We start from the raw sequence: 7,235 nt of genomic DNA, 5'->3' as shown, positions 1-7,235 counted from the left end.
TCCAAGATAGTTTCCTAGTTCTGCTCTCAGCTCCCATTACCCACTGTTTTGGGGGCAATTGATAAAATCAGCCTAAGAGAACTAATTAAAGGGAAGAGTCCTGAAGAAAGGAAGGAACAATTAAATTCAGAAGGTGTTGCCAGTATCAGTCATTCTCTAAAACTAAAATATTTTAGTATGTACCATAATGACCTTTTATTATAGGGTGGGTAGGGTGCTAGTGAAACTTGTTGAGCTGGAAAATGTTCTGGGTCCTAATCACCTCGCTTCCAAAAAGGTTATCTGAAATCAGGGGAAGTGGAGAGGAATACTGAGATGATAAGAGTAAGGAGTCTGTACCTTCAGAAGTGTCAAACAGGGTTTGGTGTGGCTCAACCTGATTGCTGTAGTTTAACAGAAAAAGGCTCTCTAAAGCACTTTGGAGGTAAACTTAGAAAAGGAAGTGGTACTTAAGAGAAAGGGTAATGCTGGCACAAATACAAACATGTTTAGAACAAATATGAATTGATTTAAACTAGAAATTAAAAGAAAAATGTTACATACCAGAGAGTAAACTGCCTGCTTAAATAGCAAAGGCAAACACTTCTTAGAATGCTGTAAATTCTAAGAGGCTGACATAATTACAGATATCCCTCCCAGTTCTTTGTTCAGATGCTTCTGATTGAATTTAGCTAGGTGCTGGATTCTGAACAGCCAGTGTGAAATACTAAGTGCAGAGAACCTGGGCCTTAAGCTCACAGAAAAAAAATTGTTCAATTGAGCTGAATTGGGCACATCTCAGTTGCTCAAATAGCATGAACACAATTCAGATTTTGTCCTGTAGAGCCTTGCTTATAATCATCAGTTTTGACTTCTTTTTTTCTTTTAATATGGATGATAAAGCATAACTCAGATCATGATTGCAGTGAGCATTTCTCAGGGGCAAAATCACCTTGTGCAGATATTCCCTTAGCTGCATGTGCCCTCCTCCATGCCAGTACTTCCACTATGCCAATACAGCTATCTGTGTGGCCATCAGAGCACTGATCCAACTCTAAAGAACCTTCGTATTTATCTTTGTATTTTTAATTCAAACTAAGCCCTTCCTCTGGTTGCTATGTTACTGCATAAAATGTTGTGTCAGCAAGAAGCAAGAGGTAGCTCAAGAACAGCCACAATTTAAGCACTGCTGTCATGTCCTCAGGATGCTCTCAGTCACTGTGTGGTTTGCAGTCACCTCTGGGCCATTGAAAGGGCCAAATGTTGGTGATGACAGTGTCATTAGGCTTTCTCTCCTCTCTTGTACCTCCTGTTGTACTGGCAGGATATGACCATACATTGGGACAGAGAATGAAATCAGCTGAAAACTAGTGAAACCACCTGAAAACTACTCTTTTTTTTTTTTTTTTTTCTCCCCCTTTTTTTCCCATAGGTTTAGTTTTCTGTCTTTCTAGTTGCCCAAACCAGACCTCAGTCCCATTGAGAAGATGCTCAGCAATGCCAGCCAGGGTCAGCAGAACCAATCACTTTTTATGGAAGTTCTGCCAGCTTGAGCCAGTTAATCTATCATTTTCTCTCTGGAAGGGACATTTCTGGAAATCAAAGCAGACTAAAGGTTTTCCTGATACATATATTTCTTTCTTTGACTGAAAGAAAAAAAAAATGCAGGCTTCCTTTCAGGGACTCCCCAAAGTACTTGATTTCTTAAGGGTCTGAGCCTTCATCCCCTGCAAATATTCCTATCTTTCAGCTTTTGGTAAGATCTTTTCTTGTTCTCTTTAGGCAGATTCAGACCTTTAGAATGTCACATCTAGAGCAAGGGCAGAGTCTCCACTAAGTCACCTGTAGAAGTCTTGTACAGCTGGCCAGGGAATTGCTGTTAAATGGTTGGACTTTGTACAAGCTCTTCTATACTTCAACCACATCTTGTTGGTAATTACTTTTCTACACCCAGTACCAGCTGAATGGATACTTAATAAGACAAAATTATAATACAAGTCTCATGGAATTACACATCACATTAACACCAAATGTGTTCATTCTGAGTTCATTATGAATGATTACTCTGAATACCAAAGGAATTAATAATAATCATTAGCCATTTGCAGTGGAGGGTTGTTGAATTGCTGTTGAATACAGCTGTATTAAGAATTTACAAGTTTTCCTGATCAAGTTTCATTCTGAAAGAATCATTAGGGGTAAGTTTCTTTTCATTGGAGAGCTCCTGCTTTTATTCTGAGTCTGTACTCCTTGTTCAACTGCATTCCAGTTTTAAAAGCACTTCAAAGGCAGTCACTCAACCTTGTTCATTCACTAATGGAATTACTTTCCTTATCTCCGCTTTGTCTTTGAGCGTACATCAGTTGCCTTTATACAACACTTCTGAAAGGTTAATAAACTTTAAAGCATGTTGGGAAACATTCAAGGGCAGAGTAACTCCAACATGACAAAAAGAATGTAAAGGCGTTATATTTATGACTGTGTGGCAAGTAAATTCTGAAAGTAAGGATATCCTTGGCCTTTGATTTTGTTCCTGAGTTGTACCTCCTGTTCCCACTAGCATTTGAAAACTCAGCTGTTTTGCATATCAGAGGTAACTGACTTGGGAGGCAGAGGGAATTAACTGCTCGCTTTAGATGAGCTTTTCCTTTGGGCATCAGCTTTCATGAGAGTTTTTCTTCTCTTGAAAACTTACTCATGCTAAACATCTACAGCAGCCACATTTTCAACTCGCATGATCCTAATAAACTAACATCCTAATCAACTAACATACTGCCTTTCTGTGTAACTTCTCACTGTAATTAATAGTTTGGTTCTTTCCCAAAGTCCTGGCCGTTCAAACCTGAGGTTTGCTGTGTGCTGATGTTAGATCAGTGATTCAGAAAAGTTTCTAAGATAGATGAGCTTGATTGTGAATGCATGTCTTGTGGCTTTTTGTTTTGGTTTGGTTTTTTACTTTGTCAGACAAATTCAATGTAAAAAGCCTGTGTACACCACTTCCTTGCCTTCTGTCTGCTCTGTTTAAGCACACACACCCTTGTTTATGTTTCTGTGACAGTTCTATCTACTCAGATTTCATAGATGCCAAGCTGTCACAAATAACATTTGCACATAAAGTTAGATTCATTAAATTGTTCTTGCTGAAGTTATAGCTTCACTTTAGACAATTCTGACTGAATTCAGGGGAGACAGCATTTATCCTCTGGCCTGTAACAGTTCTATTAAATATATATGAGGCAGTCCTGCATATTGTTGGTTGCCAAGATAGCAGTAAAATGTATTTGAAATGTATTTGTGTTTAAGCAAAGGCTAGCAACATATGGCATTCCAGTGATGCCATAATCCAGTGTTTAGGAAATCATTGTAGAAATATGTCTGAAAATGAAACACGAAGATCATTGATTGTATAAAAATGATACATTTAATATAACTTTTTTGAGGTGATTTTCTGGTTCAGGCAGAATTTTTGTTTGTTTGTTTTAAGCAGTCAGAGAATGAGGAGACTGGGGTTTGATCTTGGATGTTCAACTGTGGCACCAGGCTGGTTACAAACCCTGGTGTGCTGTTACTGAAGTCAGGGCCTTATACGGATGGGGCAGGGCTCTCTGCAGGACACGCTCCTCCCATGGCAGATAGGCCTTACGAGCTGGCCACCAGATGGCACGATCTTCTATAGAATAATTTTTTTGACCTCCATAAAGAATAGCTCTTTATCCCTCCATTGAAAATGGTAGTGCCAGGTAGAATGAAGTTAATAAGGTTTTAAAAGTTGTTTTCAGCTTTTACACCTGAAGCTTTTTATTCTTTTGTCTTTCTCCATTATAACTCCTGCATCGTGCCTTCCCTTTTCACCTTTGAATGTGAACAGGAAAACGCCCTTTCTTTTTCCATCGATCTCAGATACAGCTGTTAATTCAGTTGCATTTCAAATCAATTTTGTTAAGTAGAAGCATAACATACACAAGAATGCTTGCATCAGCGTGCAGGTACCTACACAGAAGTAGATGCAATGGACTGAGTGCATAATGAAGTGTTCACGTGTTATGAAAAAGACATAGATGATTTTCTTTTCATTTATTCTTTTTTTAACTGGGTCATTCTGCACCATTTTGCTCAGTGCCCAACCCACCAAGGATGAAGCACTGCTGTAGAGGTATGCAGGAGTAACACTAAAAGTTCAGCTCTGAAGAGGCAAGAAAACCATGAATATTGTAAATATGATGTAAGGTCATTAAATGAATACAGTTTTTAACTGACACCAAAGAGAGAGGAATTTGATAACTAACCTTAGCAGTTGTGGAAGTGACCATAACCTTATTAAAGTCAGAGGGTCTCCATCCCTTTATTCTTGGAATAAATATTATCCAGATTCACTATCTGAAAGTCTACGTAGTGATATTCTGAATTTTCCAATACTCTCTTGAATTTTGTTGGTTTATACAACAAAAAGACATCAATTAAAGAGAGAATTTATTTCAGAATGAGTGAACAGAAAATGGATGAAAATTTACGCTGCACATTAAAAGTTCCTCTGCAGAGACAGGTACAGAAATCTGCTCAAAACTTGTTCTAAGCTGTTCTGATTCCAAACACCTGGACAGAGTAAGCACAGTTACTAACACCACATAGTTTTATTTTTATTTAGATGTGGAGATTTGTAACATATGCTACAGCTTGCATGTGTGGTGTATTGTACAACTGTTTGGAGGTGAATAAACTTAGAGTGACCCACCCAGTCAAGCAGCTGTTCACCTGTAATTCACTGTACTACATGCTGGCTCTGTTCCTCCCCCATTCCTAATGCAGGCAAGCTCTACTGTTTCAGAGTTGTGTAGCTGTCAGCATTTTTATATCACATCACAAGATAGTTATCAGTGTAATTTAATCTTTATAAAGAGGGAGAATGTAAAAGCTCAAGTACTGTTCCTATAATCTGGTTATCTTTTTCCTGTTTGACAGAGCTGTACCATTTTCTTTATCCAGTTTGATCTATCCTTCAAGGTCCGTGTGGCATTACAGCACCAATGGCATTGGCCCCTAATAAGTTTAATGTAAACAGACGGGTTTATGGCTTGGGTTCATTTACCTTCTTCATAGAGTTATGCATGTCTCTCCGAAACATGGAGAGCCTGGTGCAAGACAGGGGCCTTCATTTCTGAGCTAACCTGAGGGCATTGTCTATCAGTAGTCCCCAGTCCCAAAAAGCACAGTGGGTGCTGGACATTGGTCACCTTTTAGTATACAGAGCATGTAGAGCCACGAGCAGAGTGCATCATGAAGCAGACACTTACACAGCCAGCCGTGCAAGGCAGCAAGAAACACTTGTTCACAGCCCATCAATGGAACAACTGTAGAACTCCCTGGGTGACTGTGTGAAAGTAATTGGCTGTTCAGAGCTCTCCTTGTCTGCTTCTAGCGACTTGTTTATTATAAGAATGTTTAAATTTAAGTGCCAGTTCTTGGACATGTGATTTATGCACAGACTTAGAGTTTCTTGCTGTGTCATCCATTGCATACATTATATGCTCTGACAGGTCACTTCTTTTTCCTTTGTGTTTCAGCCTGCTCAAGTATGTAGTGGAGTTGATGATACCTTCCCATAAATGATATTTTGGATCGAATAGTGATTTCACTTGTTTGTTTGTTTTTATTTGTTTCGCCTCTATTAATGGCACAGAGTTTACACTGTTGTAGCTTAACTGGTGCCTATTAAGCTTTACCATGGCAGTAAGAACAGAGGATTTTGTGTGCTACCATTTCATTGTTTTCTGTGCCGATGCTATGCTACTTCATCTACTCAAGGCCTAAGAATCTGGGCCTAGCTGTTAAAGGAAATTTCTTTCTCAATTATCTGCTCCTGCACAATCTTGAGATTGAGATGAAGGAGTTGTAATTAAAAGAAAACGTGTTAAATGTAGTTTCAGAACAGACAGAATCCTTTGGCAGACACTTGAAAAAATCAACACGAAGGTAACACTAACTGCAAAGCAAGTTTCTGTTTCTTTCCTGAATCTTTAGAATTTGTAACTGACACACACACACACACACACACACCTCCCCCCCCCAAAACAGTTAAGTACTTTCCTCCCACACCCCTGTGTTTTGGATTCTGATCGCAGAACAGGGAGAACATTCACCGAGGAAAGGTATATGTCTCCCTTCTATTTCAAGTGGGGAGACATCCTTTTAATTGCAAGCAGACAGCAGATGGTATGGCTTTTGTGGTGTCACGAACTCCAGCACAATACAGTCAGCCGCTGCACAGCGTGGTACGATTTAAAGCTGAGTGAACATGGGGGGAGTGAGGGGTTAGGGGTGGGAAGGCAATAATTCTGAGGACATTTGTTCCGTTTTTATTTTACAAATTGACCATGATTTATTTTTTTTTACGTTTCCCTTTTGTTCACTTTCTGCATCTGTTCTAGAAAACTGCTTTCCCACCAAGAGCGCATGCCAAAACAAATAGTTTTGAAAGGATTGTTGTCAACTTCAAAACACACACCTCTGTACTGAAGTTTTATATCTTCTTTTTAAGAAGATGCAAGATTTTGAAGTTACTCTCTCAGACCTCAGAAGAGGAAGTAGGTGGGGAGAAAAACAGAAACGTAAATTTCCAAGTAATAAACACAAGGCAAGATCTCTTCTAGTCCACAGGTGTAATCTCTTACAAATCAATTCCTGGGAGCTTTTTGCAGTCATAAGATTCTTTTCCATTAGAAGTGCCCTTCACACCTGATTCAGCCTTTTAACCCACTGGCCAATGTATCATTCTGGTATCCTCTCACTTTGCCTCTGTAAGGAAAAGTTTCAGAACTGCAAAGATTTTCCAAAGACAGGAGATGTTTTTCTATTCAAACCTCAGGTGCCCTGCATATTCCAGAGCTATCACACTGTTAGCACATAAATCCTTGGAAGGTTTTTGTTTGAATTGTTGGTCTGTGTCATTGGCCTGTGGAGCAATGCCAATGCACAGCAGCTGGGATTTCCTACCCTGCTCCTGTATGCATTCTAAATTACCCAATAAACTCTCTGACTTTGAACATCTTACACAAATCAGATTTCTAATTCTGCATTTCCCAAGTAAGTATATGTCTCTAAAACATTTGCGCTTCGTGCAAACATTCACTAAGCAATATGAAGTACTATTTATTTTCTGATGTTAAAAAAGATACAGGAACACGGTGCCATCTATCAACACATCCAGTGTACTTTATATCCAAGTCATGTAGTATATTTCACAATTATTTTTTTTTTTG

The sequence above is a fragment of the Meleagris gallopavo genome, chromosome 15 (genome assembly GCF_000146605.3).
Source record: "Meleagris gallopavo isolate NT-WF06-2002-E0010 breed Aviagen turkey brand Nicholas breeding stock chromosome 15, Turkey_5.1, whole genome shotgun sequence".
Classification (NCBI taxonomy): domain Eukaryota; kingdom Metazoa; phylum Chordata; class Aves; order Galliformes; family Phasianidae; genus Meleagris; species Meleagris gallopavo.
The sequence above is the reverse complement of the archived record's forward strand: the minus strand, read 5'-3'. Positions refer to the sequence as shown.